This window comes from Sciurus vulgaris, assembly GCF_902686455.1.
Source record: "Sciurus vulgaris genome assembly, chromosome: 7".
NCBI classification, from domain to species: Eukaryota; Metazoa; Chordata; class Mammalia; order Rodentia; family Sciuridae; genus Sciurus; species Sciurus vulgaris.
The window spans coordinates 85391650-85413060 of NC_136467.1; the positions used below are offsets into that span (position 1 = coordinate 85391650).

Here is a 21411-nt window from a genome sequence, read left to right on the forward strand (position 1 = left end):
ACCAAAAAAAACTGCTTTCTATGGATATTCATTCAGGTGACATTTATCAGTTAGCAGTTAATCATCATGACCTCATTTACAGTTTTATCAAAAGTTTTTTTTTTTAATAAAGCTATAGTTTTATTAAGACAAAAACTGACAGTGTGTTATGAAGTTTACATTTAAACAAAAATTTCACAGGAGCCTATCATATGCCTGAAAAGATTTTAGTATGTAGTTCTAGATGTAGGTATAGGTGATATCAAGAACTTGGATTTCATGATTCTAAACAGCATTTTGGATATCAGTTGATTTATAAGATTTTTTTTTTCTTCAAAAAAAAAAGTTTGTTTTAAATGTTTTTAAAATGAACCACTGCTCCACTATGAAAGAGACCAGGGTTTTTGAAACCACTCAACCCTTGAATTGACTTAATGAAACTTGTGCTATCAGTGACTGAACCTTGCCACTAAGGGTCCCACAGTTCAAAGTTTAAAAAGTAGGGGCTCCAACCCCAAAGTAAGGGTCCTCCTCTTTCCCTACTCTTCCATCTCCTATATCCCCTTTGACCTCTCCCCTAGGACTTTAGCCAGTGGCTTAGAAGGACAAACTGATTTTATTTATAAATTCATAATTGGAAAATAAAAGGTTCTGTGTCTGATTTTAAGAGTTAGCATCTCCAAGACAGAATGATCTGCCTGTGTATACTCTCCAATAAAAGAGCTTCCCATCTCAATCAGTTTCCATCTCCAAAATAGCAGATTTGGTAACTTATGAACTGGCTTAGTCCTTTGTGGAGAACAACATTAACTCAGGCAGGGAACACCCTGGCTTATAGGTGACAGGTATTCACAGTTTTTAAACAGTCTCTCACAGTCCTCATTTATGGTGCCAGTGACATTTTTTTTTGAAAAGGTAAAATATTCTGGACACAGAACCAAATCATTAATTACTTGTTCTTTCCACTATTTCACCATTTCCCAATTAGGCCCCAAATTTTAATGAAAATGATCTTAGTCATCTCCTTCCTTTCCCTCCCTGTCTCTCCCACCTCAAATAACACAGTAATAATAGCCAAAAACTACACATATGCTACACTGTAAAAATGCAGAAATAACACTATTGGGAAAAAGTCTGTGGGTTGTGAAGACGCTTTTTGAACATCAACAATATCTTTTTGCCTTCCCATACACCCAATTCTGCAAATTTTTTCCTTCATAGAAGGCCCTTTGCTTTTCTCAGTACAGAACAGGTTCCCCTGAAACACTTACCCTTTTCCCCCTCCAATGAGATGGGTATGAAGACTATACAGCTTGGAATGGCTTTAAAGCACTTCGGTTGCTGCAAGGCACAGAAACTAGACTGGCTCTTCAAAGGACATCTTCTCAAGCCACCTTTATGGTGTCAAGGTAAGTAGAACTTCTTCCTTCCCCACTTAAGCCCACAGTCAGAGGCAACAGGGGCTGGTACTCAGGAGAGTTAACTTTTGTCATCTTTTTTGTCATCATTGTCCAAGGGGTAGGAATACCATGTCAGCCTTTCCTCACCTCACAGAAGGATGTGACAACATGGAGCCCTTGACATTGGCTTCCTTGGCAGGGACCAGGTCAGCTTCATCAGTTTTTTCCATTTCATCAGGAGCATGAGCTCTCCACTGGAGTCTGTATCTCTAGTCATCCACTCGGGCTCCAAACTCCAGGCAAAACCCCCAGGACCAAGCCTGTGACTTTTCACTTTTCCTTTTTCTTCTTTGGTTTGCTCTCTTCTCCCTCATCTTCAGAATCAGGATTCAGAATCTGCTTCCTGCTTGCCTGCTCTGATTTATCTGTTTCATGGGTTGCTTTCTGCAACTGTAGGAGCTGAGCAGTGAGGTCAGGGCAGGCCGCGTTCTCCTCCGGCTCTCACGTGTTGACCTCATCTGAGAAGCCCTTCCGCTTTCGGAATTACTCCACTTCGTACTTTATGAACCCTGGAAGATGGAGAACTTTCCCACCACATATTCCTCTTCCTCGTGTTCTAGTACCTCTACTTTCTTCTTTTTTCTTTTCCTGCCCCACAGTGCCTGCCAACTTTCTGGTATAAATGGTGACCCTGTTCAGAGTGGCCCCCAAGAGTGCAGGAGGAATCGGTGTTGTTCCTGGCACGTTGCAACTGGCCAACCAGGAGAGTGACACTCGGGAAAGCAACCAGAGAGGTAGCCACAGTGGAACCCTAGCTGAAGCGGGGTACACCAGGTCGTCGCCAATGGCCCTCCCCTCAGCTGATCAAACGATCCTCAAATGCTCTCAAAAGTTTGTCTTTCAACAAAGCCTTTGGTATTCCATGAATAGAGTGACCACAGAGTTTACTAGTCAAATGAGGTCAGAGAAATGGCATGTTTGATAATCCTATTAGGACAGAGGTAAAATTGGATTGTTCCAGGCAAACCAGTTTGCATAGTCATCCTATTGATAAGGAATACGGGGAGAGAAGACCAGGGAAGCAGCTTCTTCCTGTGCCAGGATTCCACTAATGTTTTATTCTTCCCTTTGTGCTTCAAGACTTACCTCATACTTCACTTCTGTAGACCTTAACAGACACCACAGTGCCTTAAAGCCCAGAAGAAGCAGTCATCGTCTTTTCTCAGAACTTTTGTATGTATATTTGTGACCCCTCATGACATAGCACAGTGCCTAACTCCCATTAGACATTCCACAAACTCCACTGAACTAACAAATTCATGAATGAAAGCCAGTTTCTTACAGGACCACACTTGTCTGTCTGTAAATGGAGCTAGGCTGGATATCAAACCATAACTACCACTAACAGGTTGATGGAGAATTAGGGTCAGCGGTCTCCTGGTTCTGAGTTTATTATCAGATTTAAAGGTCCTGACTTCTATATCTGAATTAATAGCTTTCTGAACTGAAAGATTCCTGGGGAAAGCACACCTGTTTTTCCTGTTTTTTTTTTTTTTTTTAAAGCAATTTTACATTCTTCCTGAAGGCAAGAAGCCAGTAGCCCATCTTTCTAGCAGTCAATTGAGCTATCTGTTTCATTTTCCTCTGGAGCTTGGAAATTAACCACTGCAGGAATCCCTCTGGTCAGGCCTCTAGGAATGCTTTTAACACCAGTACTTCTTCAATTTTCTGTGCTGAAGAGGTCTTCACACTTCATTAACTGAGTACCAACTGTGTAGCATAATCTCTTCTGCAAGTTTTTCTCAAACCCACAGCATTTTAGCCTTTAGGCATTAGGAAATTTATCACATAGGTAGTCTTTTTTTTTTCTTGTTTTATTCATTTGTTTTTTCATTTTTCATTTTTTTTTTTTAAATCAGGATCTCATTAATTGTCCAGGAGTCATTCCTTTTGCTAACAAGAGGGAAATTCCTCTCAAAGGAACCAGTAAGCAACAATTTGTTATCTGATTTCTTTCTGAGGGGAAGAGTTTAAGAAAACCTGAAAAGTAATTTTCTTTAAGAATATTTAAAGAACATTGAGAGTAGGAACCATAGTCTTATTATCTACATACCATAGAACATAAGTTGATGCTGGATAAATACTGAGCATTCAATAGCACATAGAACTGAGATGTCTAATATAGAATCACTAACTCAGGTGACTAGTTCAAGTTAAGAAATGTTACAAGTGAAAAATCAACTCCAAATACTTAATATGTAAAATAAGAACTTAAAATATGTTATTTTAAGTTTATATTGATTACATGTTCCAATTGTTCTTGTCAGGATTTTTGGTCACAGCAGCCAAAAACAACAACAACAACAAAAACTGACTGAAACATTTAACATACTCACCAAGAACTTTGTGGCTTACTTATAGGCCGTTCTTTGGAAATCCCTGTGTTCAAAAACTCTTTCACCTCACTTGCAACAAGGGATGCTCAATATAACCTGGCCTGGCTTACAAGCTGTGGGTCACACTTGTGTTTCAATGAAGGACATGCATTTATTTCTTCTGGAAATTTCTTCAAGGCCTTGACCCATAGTAAACATATATTCCAAAGGCTACCTAGCTCTGCCATATAACATACACAAAGTGTCAGAAGCAGATAACCAAATTTTCAAATGTGTGTCATCTCAAGATCACTTCTAGTCTCTGATGAAGGGTGTCTGTGGACCATGAGAAGATTCTTCCCCTGAGGGGTTCATGTATAATGGATAACTTCCAGGATATAAACATAAAGAAAGGAAAATCAGTACTCATTTTTATTCATTTCCTTTCTTCCTTCTACTACAACTAATCTTACTTAGTCATTATTGCCATATTCTCTCTCTCTTTAGTTTATCCTCTAATGACCTCTTTGCCATTTGTACTTCAGACTAAATCTCTGAGATGCAGTTTTCAATTTGCTCATTGTTTATGTTAGTTTAAAAACTTTCAAGACTGTGCAGTTGTCTTTCCCATACGAGTCATTAATTTATTACCATCCTCTAATAATGTAGGCTCCCACACTTCAATATGCATTAGAATCACCTGGAGTTTTGTTAAAATCATCTTCTGAATTAGCAGGTATTTGCTGCATTCCTAACAAATTCCAAGGTGATGCTGATACTCTTTGCCCAAGGACTATACTGAGAACTGATAATAAGCAAAGCTATTTATACCATAATCACAACACCCTTTTTGAAATACTACAAATGCCAACATTAATTTCTGCTTAATAATCTAGCTACTGCATTGCAATCAAGTTGCCCAGCATTGAGATTCTGATGGCTCAACTAATCTGTGATGGTGTTAGTCAATATCCAGTTTGGTCTATAAACTATAGCAGTGAAGACTGGTAGACTAATTAAGGAGTATTTTTTATTTTAATGCTTTGAACTGAAAAATACCTGGATTCTGCAAAGAAATTCTTCTTCTTCTATTTCCAGGTGTCTGATGTGTGCTTACTGATTAAATTTTAGAATCTATAGAATGTTGCTTAGAATTGCAGGGATTTATCATATTTGGATCAAAATAGAAAACCTGTTTTAAAAAACTCTGATAGTCTGTCTTTTACCCATTTTTAATATTTAACCTAAAGGGAAAATGTATAAGAAATACTAGTCTGTGTAATATTTTACCAATTCAGCTCTTCCAAAACATCACCACTTTCTTGTTAAAAAGTCTGTGGGCTCAAATCACAGCCCATGTGATCTTATTTCTTCATTCTTTCCATTTTTTTTTTTCTTTTTGCCTCCTGTCTGCTATTTGTAAACTTTTATGATGACTCAGTTTTCAGTAACTTAGCATCTTATTGTTATTTAAGCAGAACTTTGGATGAGGATTTGGAATTAGGTCCTATAGCCCTTAACCCCCATAAGGGACCTTAAGTGTCTTTAAAACACTACCCATTAAAACTGAGGTACTTATAGGATTCATACTTTAAAAAAAAACTACAGTACATGGAAAATCATGGAGGAACATATTTTTCTAACATTTCCAGAAGTGTGTGTTTGGGGATTTTCTTTCTTTTCTTTTTTCTTTTTTATAATTTAGTTTGGAATGGAGTCTACAAATGGATAACTTGATCAGACTGACTGGGGGGGAGTAGTGTACAATGAATTTAGTTGTCTGTTAAACAAATTAATTGTTATCTAGTAATAACAAGAACTAAATGCATTTCTGTAAATTAAATCTCTCAATGAGGCCCATGTTCAGCCATTGTTGGCTCTCTTGTGGTTTGTTTTAGGTGTACCCAAGTCAGCACTACTTTCTGAATGGATTAATACAGGGCCAATCTATTAAGATTCCAGTTTAGAAAGTCAAAATGATCACCATCGATGATTTAAATGCTGTACTTCAACTGGCCAGTTTGTTTAGTTTTCTCTATCTCCAAGCAGCTTAAATTCCTACAAATATCCAAATTATCCTTCATTTTTTTAAATGACTCATGTGTTCAAGGTTTTTAAAAAATGATGTCCCAACCACCATTTTTTCCAAACTGTGATTATTAAATATAGCAAGTCATGTACTCAGATGGCTAGTGCAGAGAGAAAAAGAGGGAGACAGTGAAAGGAAATTGGAAGTGTTAAGAATCTTATCCATTAGTCATATCATTTTTCCCTTGTTCTTATCACTGTATGAAGTCTTCTTGTGGTTATTTTTTTTTTTTTTTTTGGATGACAAAGAATGAACTAAAATCTAGCCCAGCATCTTACTGTTTAAGGAAAAATGAGTTCTAATAAGCTGAATTATACCAGGTTAATATCATATTTATTCTATTTATTTTATCTGTTCATCTTATAAATATGGAACCAGAGATGAAAAACTGAATAACTAAAAAATGACAATAAAAAGCATTAAGAGAAAAATCACAAAATAATGATGTTAAAAAATGAAAGGCAACTCAGACTCAATGAACTTAGACTCGAGCATAGAGAAGATTCCAGGTCACACGCACCCTCTGCCAGCTGGAGGACACCAAGCCCGCATCTCTGAATGGCAGAGGCAGAGCCTTTCAGTAACTGAACCCACTACAAAGTTTACAGGGCAACCTGGACTGAGCCAGAGAAGGTGGGTGAAAAACCTGTTAGCACCTGGCAACCACAGTTTCTCTTGTAGCATAAGAGCCATTGCCAGCTCAAGGATGGGTTCTATCTTCTGGGCTGCAAACCCCTATGGACCACTGTGTTGCCAGAGAAAGCTCTGGCCCCTGGGCCTGGCCCAGAACCACTAAGCAGACGAGGATACAATCCTAGATGTGGGGATAAATAAAGGTACAGGGCCCCAGACCTGCAGGAGCCTGTTGACTCAGTGCCACCTCCACACCCTGAGGCTCTCAGAGGTCACACCTCAGAGCCTAGAACACTTGCCACATCCCCAATACCTCAGGAATTCCTAATTCATAAGTCAACCAAAGCACATCCACCTTATAGACCTACCAGAGAAAAAATTTGGTCTTGGCAATTACAAATTTTTAATTTTGCTTGTATAGTTTTCTGTGATGTTTACTTTTGATACCTTCATTAAGTGGGACCACATACTTTTACATAAATTTATACTTTGTGCTAAAAAAAGAAAAAATAATGCAAGGTGAAGTTTCTTTCTCTACAATTGTCATTAACAGCTCTACCAAAAATATAATATATAAATATTATTAATAAATTGTTTTAGGATAGAAATGTTCACACAAACATGTTACTGCTTCTGAATGTTTCAAGAAGAATTAAGCAGAACAGTAACTGCATTGTTACGGGTTTTCAGTATAAAATAGCACATAGTACTGCATAAGGAATGTTGGATAAACTGAATTCTTGTCCAGCTATAGTTTGGACACCACAAGTATTATAGTCTGGGTGAGGCAGTGACTGGCACGTGAAGGAGAAAATGTAGATTTTGCCTAGATGTAAATGAATCACATAATCCCACCCAGACAATGGTCTCTGCCCTTTATATCCCCTACCGTTCATTCATCTCCAAGAGTTAATGAATGCTTCCTTATGAAGATTAGATTCTTTGAAAACTGACTTAACCAAATGGAATGATTTAAGCAATAAAGTGATCCTCTTGTTTAATTAATTCTCCACATACTATGGTCTCACACATCTGTTATGTGGAAGTTCAGTAGAATGATGGAAACAATTTCTTCCTTCTCCATCTTGAATGATCACACTGTAATTCATACTAAAGGAGAGATTCAGCTGGGTTCATGCTGGGTGAGTATCTGGATCCTTAGGCTTCCACATGGCCCATTTCTACCTCCTCTGTGACCATCCACAGGAGGTGTTCTGGCTGTTGCAGAGATGAGCTCTGAATTTGGTCTAGAAATACAGTAGATTGCCCACAATTATCAATTTGATATATTTTTACATTCTTCTGTTAATGCAGCTAAACTGGATTTGGTAATTTTCAGTTGAACCACTTAATTAGCAATAGTGTGTATTTACCAACACCAAACTACAGGTAAATCTTTAATGCTTCAATAAAAATATTACTCTCTTAAGACATGAAAGAAACTTTCTGGTGAGTTTTATATCTGTTTGCACAAAAGCTTGAAAGTTTGAAAAAATATACTTCATTTAAATTCAAGACTTTAGGTTTTCTACCTCTGATTATGAGAAAAAAATTGAAACAGGTTAGATTATTTGCCTTACCACTATGACTGCAATTTTCAGTAGACTGCTCTTAGCTTCATATGACAATGCAGCATTCTTGATATATTTTCCTAAGAAGTTACACACATGTTAACAAAATGCATATTGTCTGATTAGTTATCTGTTTAATTACATGTCAATTGCCCTTTATATTTATGTACTCTCACTGTTTTCAAAATTGGAGATAATTATTTCTGTACACTTGGACACCAAGATCAAAGGCCAATGGAATTGCACTTGAAGCTGCTGAAATAAAGGAAAGCTGTTTTTCAATGTGCCATTCTTCCATGGTAGCATGTACATGCATGTGTTCTGTTGAATCCTCCATTTATAAAATACCAATTCATAATACACCATGTTTCTGAAATGTTGCATAATCCATTTAACTCTCATCTTAAAAGTTCACAGTGAGTATTCATGTTACGAATGTCTATGAACATTCACTCTAATTACTTACACCTTCATGAAAATAATGTACTAACCACACTAAGTTATGATTGTTTTGTTGGAGCTGTTGCATTGTGAACAGATATTGGGAAAGATGACTTTTCCCCTGATAGGAAATGTATATTGTCACTGACTTTTGTTCTGATGAGTAGGGCTTTGGACTAAATGGTTGACCCCACTCCTCTGAAGTTCCTATGTTGAATTCCTATCTCTAATAGGATTGTATTTGGAGATGGGGACTTTAGGAAGTAATTAGGTCATAAAAGTGGAGACCTCATGAATGAAATTAGTGTCCTTATAAAAAGAGTTGAGAAAGATGGTCTCTCAGAGATTTGAGGATACATCAAGAGGGAAGCCATCTGCAAATGGGAAGAGGAAACTCACCATACATCAAATGGTCTTGCACTTTAATCTTTTACTTAATAGCCTTCAAAATTGTAAGAAGTTAATTTTGTTATTTAAACCAACAGTTTAAGATATTTGTAACAGCAACTAAAACTGACTAGGACAGGGAGTTAATGCTAGAACAGGAAAAAATGTAGATGTTGATGTTGAATGAAGTTAGGTCTCTTCACTCAGAATATGTAAGATTTGTCTAGAGACTCAAAGGCATCTTAATGGGATGGGCAGTGGTGATGCCAATGGAGAGAAAATCTGCACCTGTCCTGAAAACGGCAGTTGTGACTTGCACACCTGATTCAACTGCCGAGTACTGAAGGTCTGCAATAGCAATGTAAATGCCAATACTGCAATGGTTAATTCTTTTAGCAGCCCAATCAGGAGTGGCAATAGGGGACTCCAGACTCAAGGGAGCTCAAAGTCAGCAGGAATGGGGAATATCAGGAGTTGTCATCAGTAGAGGCACTGTGCTCATTACAGTGCAGGTAACTTCTCTAACAGCACTATGTTAGCAAGTTCAGAAAGCAGGAAGGACAGCTGACAGGTGATCCACAGCATGCATGACAGTGACAGTGACAAGAGAAACTCCAGACTCTGTGGTGGGCAATGGTAAATAATGTGAAAAGAGTTGACTTTGATCATCAAGACAATGAGCATTGGGGCTGTAATTCGAGAATAGGAAATGCTTTAAGAACTTTGAACACTGTTCATTACCTGTTGTCTGAGGGGCTTGTGGAATTTCAAATAAGTATTTTAAAAGGAAGATTCTCCTATAATTTCCTGTCAATGCATTATCTAAAAGCCTTAACATTTTACATTTTTGATGAATGTGACCTAAGCCAAAGTAAGGACCAGAGGGAGGTATATGGAGATATTGTTGACTAAATATTAATCCCTTGTTCATCTGATGTATTTTCTTTATTCTTTCTTTAAAATATTTCTTTTGTGTGTCAGGAGCAAAATAATTTCTATTGATAATATTTTACATTTTTTATATTCAAGATCCTTTTATGTTCAAAAAAAGTATCTATTTTGTTTACATAGGAGGTCAGTTAAAATACAAATGCCCTGTACCTTCTGCATCTGATGATACTTTTGTATTTTCTCCTGAGAGTTCTATTTTATTTAGTGAAATTAAATAAAATTAAACAATTTAAGCAACTCCTCCCAAGCAAGTTTCTCTGCTATTATTACAATGCAGGAACTGATCTTATATATGCTTCACTCTCCATCAACTAATCTTTGTTAATCTTTGGACTAAACACTTTCTAGATGGATTCAGGGTTAAATTTTATCAGAAAGCCTTAACAGATTAGGTGATAATTCCCTGTCCTGTAAATAAAATCCTATTCATTTAGGTGCAAAGCATATTTGCTTTCCTTTAAGGGTTAATAAAGAATAATGTGTCACTATAGAACATAGACCAAGACTATCCAGTTAATTAAGACAAATCCTGAAATAAAAACAAACTAAATTATAAATAATACCATCTGCAAAACAAGAAGGAAGCAGAAATTTTTGTTTTACTGTGTGTTCCAACCACTGTCCTTCAAAATGTTCCATAAAGTTATGTATCAACTTTAGAAGAAAGAAGTTATGATATAATGAAATTTATTCACCAACTAAAAAATATTATAGTCTAACTTATGCCACTAACCTTAAAAATATCTGAGCAAAGGAGGATAAGCACTATGAGAAATAACAAAACACATTTCTGAGAGGCTGAATTGGTCATTGTGCCATATTATTATTCATGGGACAAACACTCTCAAATATACAAGTATGGCCCTCTGTGGTAGACACAACACCAGAGCAAAAAAGAAAGTTCCTAATTATCTTTGCCAAGGACACTGCTGAATTGTCTGTTTCCTGTTGTTCTGATATTATAATTATCAAGCAATCTTCAGATTTAATTTAACTACCCATGTAGCTTTTCCACAGAGAGAAAATTTGCTAACCATTAAATGTAGACATTCAGTCTACTCAAAATATTTTATTATAAATTAGTAAAATTTAATTCCAGGGACCCAGGGGTGTAACTCAGTAGTAGAACTCTTGCCTAGCATGCAAAAGCCCTGGGTTCAATCCCTGGTAACATACCAAAAAAATAAATAAATAAATAAATAAATAAAAGAATTAATTCCAATTTTACCTATTAGTCCCTTGAACTTGGTTGGTTTGAATCTATCTTAGGGAGTCTGATTAATTCTCAGTACTTTGATAAAACAGAATTTTTCTTCATTCAAAACTGCAAATGAGATGTTGCAAATAATGACCTAACTGAGGTGGTGCTTTGGAGGGGGTCTTCTGATATTAAAGAACTGAATTAAAGTAGTGTTGGAAAGGGTGGAAAATAATCTATACCATAAAAAAAAATTCTTTAGGAAGTAAAATCAGTTCATCTGAATCTGCATTTCATAGATCACAAACAACATTTTAATACAGTTATGGGGAAATGCATGAATATATGGATGCTCTATAATGTTGGGAAGAAGAGTAACGGATAAATAAAATAGCCATATCTTTTATTAATGCAATACTCTTTTATCCTACTTTAAGTTGACAGGTGCTTTGTTTCATTAGGAACATGTATGTAACAGTACATATCTTACAAACAACAGAAATTTCTTTCTTACCATCATGGAGACTAAGAAGTATAAGATCAAGAAACCAGCAGATTCAGTGAGGGTCCACTTTCCAGTTTGTTGAGCAGCTCCATCCCTCAGGCCTCTTTTATGAGTGCACTAGCTTCATTCATGAAGGTAGAGACCTCATCATCAAATCACCTCCCAAATTCCTACATCTTATACTGTCATCTTGAGTGTAGAATTTCAAGTGTGCATTTTGGAAAGATACGAATGTTCAGATCGTAGCTACAGGGGAGTCCAGGCAGAGTGTATTTACACATATAACATTATAGTATGGTCACCAGCAACCAGTGGTTAATAGGTGGAGGTTCTGGCAAGGAAGGACCAACATGGACCAAGTCGGATGAAAACCACAGGCTTGCTACAGGGACCCTGAGATGGGAAAAGTTAAATATGAACTTCTGAGGGATGAGGCTGAGAATGATAATAATGGAAGATCAGAACTGAAACAGATGGCCAATATTTTAAAACTAAGTGAAAAATGTTACTGTAATCCTCAGTGAACCATAAAAGAAGCATCATATTTATGCTCTTGATTTTCTTATCAGACTTGAATAGAGAGTATCATCTTTGAGTCCGTGTAACTGTGTCCAGTCTTTTCCTGACCTCTTGGGACATATTGGTGTGTTGTAATTAATTCTGTGTGTCATTTTGACTGGGCCATAGGATATCATGAAATTTGGTCAAACATTATTCTGGGTATTTAGGAGATGTTTTTAGATGAGATTAACATTTGAATAGGTAAACTGAGTAAAGTACATTGTCCTCCCTAATATGAGTGGACCTCATCCAATCAATTAGAAAACAAAGGGAATAGAAAGAAAAGAATGGGTAAGAACTTCTTCTACCTTATATTTTGAGCTGTTAGATTGGTCTTTCTGGGTTTTGAAGTGGGCTATGATTATACATTGGCTTTCTTGTGTTTCTAGTTTGTTGATTACAGATCACTGAGTATCTCAGCTTTCCAAATCATATGTGATAATTTCATATACTGAATCAATCTGTCTGTCTCTGTCTCTTTCTCTCCAAACAGACATAGGAGGATATAAAGATAGATAGAGATTCCAAAGATATTGCCTTAATCCAAGGAGATGGGGTCTTTGGGAATTCTATGTATATCTGTATCTAGGGATATCTATCTATCTATCTATCTATCTATCTATCTATCTATCTATCATCTACCTAATTCTTATTGGGTTTGTTTCTCTGCCCTAATGCATACTCTGCTACCAAGATGTAGAGTGCTGTGTGACATTGACATAAACACATGGCAGTGGCTTTCAAACTAGGTAATGGGTGCAGGCTGGAAAAGTTTAAGGTACATGCAAGAAATATGGATGTCAAGGACGTTAAGGACAATTTTTGTTAGTCTCAGAGAAAAATGGAGAAAATATTACTGGTAAATGTAGGGAAGGTTAACTTTGCAATAAAATGGCAAAAAACTTGACTGAAATGTATTTTAGTGTTTTGTGGAGGGTAGAACTTGTGAAAAGTGAAAATGGTATTTCACTGAGGAGGTTTATAAGCAAGTGTTGAAGAAGCAGCTCTGTTTCTCCTGACTCCTTATGGTAAAATGTGGTAAGAGAGAGACAAACTGAAAAATAATTTATTAAGCAGCAAGACTTGAAGATTTAGAAAATCATCAGTCTATCCATGTTCCCCAAAAGTTAGGAAACATGTTTAAAAAAAAAAAAAGATGCAATTGGAATTATCACTTGTTAAAGACTTTGCGAGATTACACAGGTAACAACATTGCCAATTTTAACTGAAGGGATAGAGATGTTACAAAATGAAGGATGGCTATCATGCTACTTGGATTTGACCAGAAAGAATGATAGAGCTATTTGATTGCAAGTGTGCTATTCTCTTAAAAAAATTTTATTTGCTCTTTATAGATATATATGACAGTAAACTGTGTTTTGACATATTATACATACATGGAGTATAAGTGCCCATTCTTGTGGTTGTACATGATGTGAAGTTACACTGATCATGTATTCATATATTAACATAGGAGAATTATGTTTGATTCATTCTCCTGCATTTTCTATTCCCATTTCCTCTCCCTTCCCTCCATTCCCCTTTGTTTAATCAAGTGTGCTGTTCTTTAAGAAGAAGGAAAAATGACACTGAGGGGATTCAGATATCAGGGCCACCGCATCAGTTTCAGTAGACTGAAAGGTCTCTGAACACAGCTGCTGCTGCTTTGGTGGGCTTGGGAGCCAGGAGATTGAGCCAAAGAGGATTATTTTTGAGGCTTATGATTTAATGAAATTTGCTGTGCTAGGTTTTGAATTTGTCTGAGACTTGTCATCACTTTCTTTCTTCCAATTAATCTCTTTTGGAATGGGAATGTCTATCCTAGGTCTGTCTTAGCATGATTTTGGAAGCCAGAATAACTTGTCTGTTTTACAGCAGGAGGGAAATTTTTTCTCAGGATGAATGAATCATTCCTTGAGTCTTGCCAGGTCTGATTAAGATGATATTTAGGTGACACTTTGGACTTTAGACATTACCATTCATTCTGAAACAGGTGAAGACTCTTCTGAGTAATGGGAAAAAAATCATGCAAAAAAATTCTGAATGTGTAGAAATGAATTCAGGGGTTCCAGGGGTGGAAGCCTATGGGAATGAATGATGTACCCATCTCTCAATTCATACTGAGTCTCTAACACTAAATATGGTGGTATGTGGAGGTGGCCTTGGGAGATATTAGGTTCCCATGAAGTCACAAGGTGGGACCATCATGATATTATGGAATTAGTGCCATATTGAGAGAGCCTGCTATCTACCTTTCCCTACCATGTAAGGCCAGAGATAAGGCTTCCATCTGCAAACCAAGAATAGAGTCCTAACCAGAATCAAAATATTTTGGTACCTTGATCTTTGACTTCCAGTCCTCAAGGCTGTGAGACAATAAATATCAGTTGTTTAAGGTACTCAGTCTATGGTAGCTTATAGTAATAGTAGCCTGAGTTGGCCAAGACCAGGTGACATCGTCAGAGAACTGGACCTTCAGAAGACAAGACTATGTAAAAGCATAGATTCAGAACTTATCAGGAAAGAATGAGAATTGCAACAATCTATCAACGTTCATCTAAAAAAGCAGACCTGTATAGACAGGGGAATTGGTACCAAAGAAAGTTTAAGACCAGAAACAAGCTTAAGATGTGTTGAACACATCAAACAGCAAGCTGGAAAGGACAGTTTCTGAAGGAAGATATATAGGCTCAAACTCAGATTTGTGCCACAGGGTGATAATTCACATAAGAAGATGATGCCTGCATTTTGAGGCACTATGCATTGTCTGGTTTGGCAGCCTTGGGGATAAATTTATGCTAATCCTCTCATAACCTTTTCCATACTACTTCTTGAAAGTAATGCAGTTGACCCATGAATCCATTTTGTCACATTGTCACAGAACAGGAACACCTATGACAACTTATATATGGTATACAATATATAATTATATAATAACATGATTATAACAAAGTTACAATATTAATTGTTACAATACTAATTAATATAATAATATGTAAGCTATGCATTATTATTTGCCACCTATTTTAACCTATGCCTTTCATCTCAGTCAGTATGTTAAAATTGTCAATTTTGTTGAAATATTTGCATAAGAGAAAACTTGGAACTTAATGGGTTAAAGTCCTTTCAAATCCCTAGTTGCTGTAGCTCAATTGCCCATTTTAAACATTCATGACTGAGCTGAAGATCATAGTCTTTCACTATGTACTGAAAGATATTAACTAGTAGAAAGCTGTAACCTTGAATTTGTTAACATCATCAGTCCAATGATGCGTCCACAAACTCCTGAGGATTACAGAATCTGATCCATGAGGCCACTTTTAGAAAAGAATCATTGGCACTCCTATTTGTGTTCTTATTTATCTTATGTTTAGGGGAGATACTTTGCAATATGTGTAACATATTAGTGTTTATATACATGTACTCATACACACACACACATACATACACACTTATGAAGTGTGTTCAAACATTTATTAGTAGAGTTATGCCACAAAAATTTTAATGATCACTGTGTTATTCAGTAAGTGGAAGACTTGAATGACTATAGCAATCTTTAATGATATTCCTTAGGAGTGGAAGATCAACCAAAGAAAATTAATTATAGGAATAATATGATCAGATTGTTTTTCCAAGAGCTCACTTTGAAAATTCAGAAGAAAGCAGGTTTACAGCAGACAATGGAAAACAGAGAGAGCAACTGGAAAAATATTTCTCTCTTCAGTAATGAATAATAAGTATTTGATATAAAGTGGTAACAACTGAGAGAAAGGACTATATAAATAAATAATCTCCTGGTGAAACAAGTAGGATGTGGTGATTCATTGAGGAGTGTGAGAGAAAAAGAGGAGTGAAGGACATCTCCAAGGATTTGAGCTTACATGACCAACTAAAATCATCTGCAATAGAGAATGCAGTTAAGAAAGGCTCACAGTTAATATGTCATCATACACTTGTCAGCATATTGAACTTGGGAAGCTTACAGGCCTCTCGAGGTGAAGGTACCCAGAAAATGCCAGGGACCTGACGCTCAGAGGAGAGGCCTGAATGGACACATTGGTTTAGGGGTCAGAACAGGTACAGGGAGAGGCTGGCTCCACAGGGCAAGAGCACTAAGGGCAAAGTGTGGCCAGGCATGCAGGACATATGAAGAGCATTCCTAGACAGGGACAGACACAGGGCACTTTCATTTATCTGATCTAAACTTTGTGCTTTGAATTTTTTAAACTGAATTATGAAGTGTAAAATGGTGATTCATGAGTGGTGATATTTTTCAATCTTTGAAAGCATCTGCTCTTCGAAATGGCACCATGAGGTGTGAAAGAAAACTTTCATTGTGAAAAATTTGTTGAGTGGTAATTTTGTTTCTGTATTATAGAGAATAATGAGCCTAGGACTGATTTTGGAATTAAAATAAATAAATACATGTGAATTTATGTATGTTCCTTTGTAATACATTGGGCAAATTTTAGATTAATTAAAAGTAACTCAATCTAAATTAAAATTTTACTTTATTATACACTGAGAATAATATTGTGTTGAAAAAATGGCAAATGCATTGTTTCATCTCAAATATTTTAAAATTGTTATTCTTTCCCTGTTTTCAGTCTTTGAATATTCTTTTTTTCCTTCATCTTGAATGAATGTTCTCCCTCTACTTTTCACCCCAGTGAATTCCAACACAAACCTCAGTATCCAATTCATAGTGTTTATATCACCAGAAAACTATATTTTGCTCCTATATATGTTATTATCCTTATCTATTCTATCATAAAGATTCTTTATTCTTTTTTGCCCAATTTATCGTATTTTACTATAATTATTATTTTCTTCCATTGTAGATTGTAGTTATTTATTTACTTTTAATACAGTATATTTCACCCTTTCTTTTTATTTATTTTTAGGTACAAAGAATTGAACTATAATTCTCTTTATTTTGTATTACAGCATCATCATATCCTCATTCTCATTTTCTTCCTTTACTCATTGGTAACAACTTTATGTATCTGCTATATATTTTCTTTATGGTGTCCTTATTAAAAAAAAATAGAAAACATGCACTTTTTAAATGTTTCTTTTTTCTCTAAGTGCTATGCTTTAAAATACACATATCCAGGTTGTATTGCATACAGTCATTTGCCATGTAATAGCATTCTGGCAAATGATGGACAGTGATCCCATAAGATTATAATGGAGCTGAAAATCTCCTATTGACCAGTGTTGGCACAGCTGTCGTGAAGTGAAACAACACATTCCCCATATGGCTATGGTGATGCTGGTGTAAAGAAACTTACTGCACTGTCATACAGAAGTATTGTCATTTCCCATCAAGACCTTACAGTGGAATAAGATGTCGAAGTGAAGTCAATGATACTGATGTAGATCCTGTAGGCCAAGGTTAACATATATCTATGCTTGTGTTTTAAGTTTTAATCCAATGAATTTCATGATTGCTTTCTCTATTTCTATAAGGTATGACATTGGAATTTTAATAGGAATTGCATTGAATCTGTATAGTGCTTTTGGTAGAATAGCTATTTTGACAATATTAATTTTGCCTTTCCAAGAATATGGGACCCCTAAAGTTCAAGAAATAAAATCAAAGAATCAATAAATGTGATGGGCACAAACTAAAAAGCTTCTCCTATTCATATCCCTTTAATTCTAATAGCTATCAAAAAGTGCCATACAGATTCAATGCAATTCCAATTAAAATCCCAATGATGTACCTCATAGAAATAGAGAAAGCCATCGTGAAATTCATTTGGAAGAATAAGAGACCCAGAAGAGCAAAAGCAATCCTTAGCAGGAAGAGTGAAGCAGTAGGTATCACAATACCAGACCTTAAACTATACTACAGAGCAATGGTAACAAAAACAGCATGGTACTGGCACCAAAGTAGACAGGTAGACCAATGATACAGAATAGTTGACACAGAGACAAACCCACATAAATACAGTTATCTCATACTGGACAAAGGTGCCAAAATCCTACAATGGAGAAAAGATAGCCTCTTCAACAAATGGTGCTAGGAAAACTGGAAATCACTATGTAGTAAAATGGAATTAGATCCCTATCTTTCACCCTGCACAACACTCAACTCAAAATGGATGAGGGACCTAGGAATTAGATTAGAGACCCTGCACCAAATAGAAGAAAAAGTAGACCTCAATCTTTATCATATCAGTTTAGGACTAGACTTCCTTAACAAGACTCAGAAAGCACAAGAAATAAAAACAAGAATCAATAAGTGGAATGAATTCAAACTAAAAAGCTTTTTCTCAGCAAAGGAAACAATCAATAATGTAAAGAGAGAGCCTGCAGAGTGGGAGAAATCTTTACCTCACACACTTCAGATAGAGCACTAATCTCCAGAATTTATAAAGAACTCAAAAAACTTAACACCAAAAATACAAATAACACAATCAATAAATGGGCTAAGGAACTGAACAGACACTTCATAGAAGATATACAATTGATCAACAAATATATTTAAAAAATGTTAAACATCTCTAGTTAAGAGAAATGCAAATCAAAACCACCCTAAGATTTTATCTTACTCTAATTAGAATAGCTATTATCAAGAACACAAGCAACAATAGGTGTTGGCAAGAATGTGGGGGAAAAGGTACATTCATACATTGCTGGTGGGACTACAAATTGGTGCAGCCACTCTGGAAATCAGTATAGAGATTCCTCTTAAAATTGGAATGAATCCAACATTTGACCGGGCTATCCCATTCCGCAGTTTATACCCAAAGGACTTAAAAATCAGCATACTACAGTGATGCAGCCACATCAATGTTCATAGCAGCTCAATTCTCAATAGCTAGACTGTGGAACCAACCTAGATGCTCTTCAATAGATGAATGTATAAAGAAATTGTGGTATATATACACAATGGAATATTACTCAATCATAAAGAAAAATAAAATTATGGCATTTGCAGGTAAATGGATGAAGTTGTAGAATATTATGCTAAGTGAGGTAAGCCAATCCCAAAAAAACCAAAAGCTGAATGTTTTCTCTGATAAGTGGATGCTGACACATATGGGGTGGGAGGCGGAAAGGTAAGAAGGGAGGAACATTGGATTGTGTAGAGGGAAATTTGGGGAGGAGAGGGGGTGGGGTAAGGAAAGATGGTGGAATGAGACAACTATTATTACCCTATATACATGTATGATTACATGAAAGGTGTGACTCTACATCACGTACCATCAGAAAAATGAAAAGTTTTACTCCCTTTGTGAACAATGAATCAGAATGCAAAAAAAAAGAGAAATGTTTTAACCAAAATGCTTAAGAAGTTAAATGAAAAAAAGATTAGGTTTTTAAAATTAAAAAAAAAAAACATGTAGAATAAGGATAAAGAATGAAAATATTTTTCACAGCTACACATTATGCTTGTGTTTAGTCAATAGAATAAAAAATAGAAAAATAAAATATGTTACATAAAAACATTACCATATGCTGTTTAATTTATTATTAAAGAGTTTCTTTTGTAAACTTAGTGTATCCTAAGTGTATAGTGTTTACATGCCTACAGTAGTGCATAGTAATGTCCATTCATATTCACTAACTACTCTCTCACTGACACCCATCGGGTGCAACATTTTATATCTTTTCTATAGTGTTTTTACTTTAGGAAACACATGTTTAGATATGTTTAGGATCACAAATATTTACCAATATGTTTCATTTGCCAAGAGTATTGGGTGCAGTAACATGCTCTGCAGTCTTATAGCCTAGGAGCCGTAGGCTACACCATTCTTTCAAAGTGCAGGGTGGGTGATATCATCCAGGCTTGTGTAAGTTCACTCAATAATGTAGTCATCTAATACATTTGTTAGGACCTGCTCATTATGTGACACATACCTGTACTTCATTTATTGTTTTTGAGAGTTCTACAGTATCCATGGTGTGTTTCCCATACATTGTACTTATGGACTCCTATGTTAATCTCAGTTTGGATTTAAGGCAATTACTCTTGTGTGGGTATATATAATTGAAACATTTCTATCAGTTGGATTATTGGATCCTATAATACACATAATTTTAATATAAATATCAGAATAGTCTCAGTGATAACAAAAGGAAAAAGACTGATTTTACACCATCTCATTTCTAAATATTTGACAATATCTAGTACTTTAAGTTTTGCCAAACACATAAATATAAATGGTTGACTCTTTATTTTAGTTTTATATATTTAATTATTAATGAATTTGAGCATATCTTCATATAATAACTAGATATTTGAACTACTTGTTATAATTTTTCTCATGATATTTTTGATGATTTATTATGGAATTTATTTATTTTATTTTCATACTGGATATTGAACCCAGGGCCACTTAACATTGAGTCACATGCCTAGACCTTTTAAAAAAATTTTATTTTGAGACAGGGTCTTGCTAAGTTGTTGAGGTTTGCTCCAAACTTGCAGTCCTCCTACTTCAGCCTCCCTATTTCTAGATGATTTGCAGGCATTTGGGGTGTGTTTTAGATATTGCTCTTTTAACACTTTTAAACACAAAAGTATCTATTCTCAGCCTATCACTGATCTTTTAGCTCTGCTCATAATGTACTCTGCTGTAGAAGAAATTATTAATATGATATAATTATCACTATTTGCCTTCATATCATCATATAAATTACAGAATGTGTTCACTGGACTGGACTCAGTGAACCACTACCATTAGGACTTTCTGTAATAGTTTGTGACACTTGTAATGTTCATAATGTTTATCTTCCTATGGAAGAGCATGAACTTTCTCTACATTAATTTAAAAGGTATCTTATACTCTTAGAGTTTTATATTATTTTCCATCTTCTTTTAAAGTCTATTAATTCTTAGATACTTTCATTTTTATCTGCTGTTATAAATCGTGTCTTGTCACTGGTTATGTTTTCTACTTTGTTATTGTCAATGTACTGAAATAGTACTTATTTTTACATAACAATCTTGTTCCAGGAAACATACTGAGATTAATTCTGATTATTTATTAATCATGTTGACTTTTCAGGGAAAGTCACTTTATCATGCACATACAATAACATTTTACGTCTTCATTTGTGAAGTTTATACTTCTTACTTGTATTTTTCTGGTGCCTTGGTATCGATAGTGTGAAACAATTACAACAGTAATGGTCATCCTTCTCTTCTTATTTTAACAAGAGATTTTATCTAAAATGTTTTTCTAAGTAAGATGTTTGCTGTCCAATTTTTGGATTAGAAACTTTACTAGATTGTGGAGATTACCCCCTCATATTCTACCTTGATTTTTATTGAATATTTTCTTCACCTGTTATAGTAATCAC

At 35.5% G+C, this 21411-nt stretch overlaps 1 pseudogene across 1 annotated transcript; it reads right to left on the reverse strand.

Annotated features, from left to right (window-relative positions):
- Nucleotides 1-1458: 1458 nt before the first annotated feature.
- On the reverse strand, nucleotides 1459-2530 carry LOC306665736 (chromobox protein homolog 1-like; annotated as a pseudogene). The gene is made up of 2 exons: nucleotides 2526-2530; nucleotides 1459-2130 (listed from the first exon to the last, which is right to left on the reverse strand). The product of its transcript is annotated as a chromobox protein homolog 1-like (transcript).
- Nucleotides 2531-21411: the final 18881 nt, after the last annotated feature.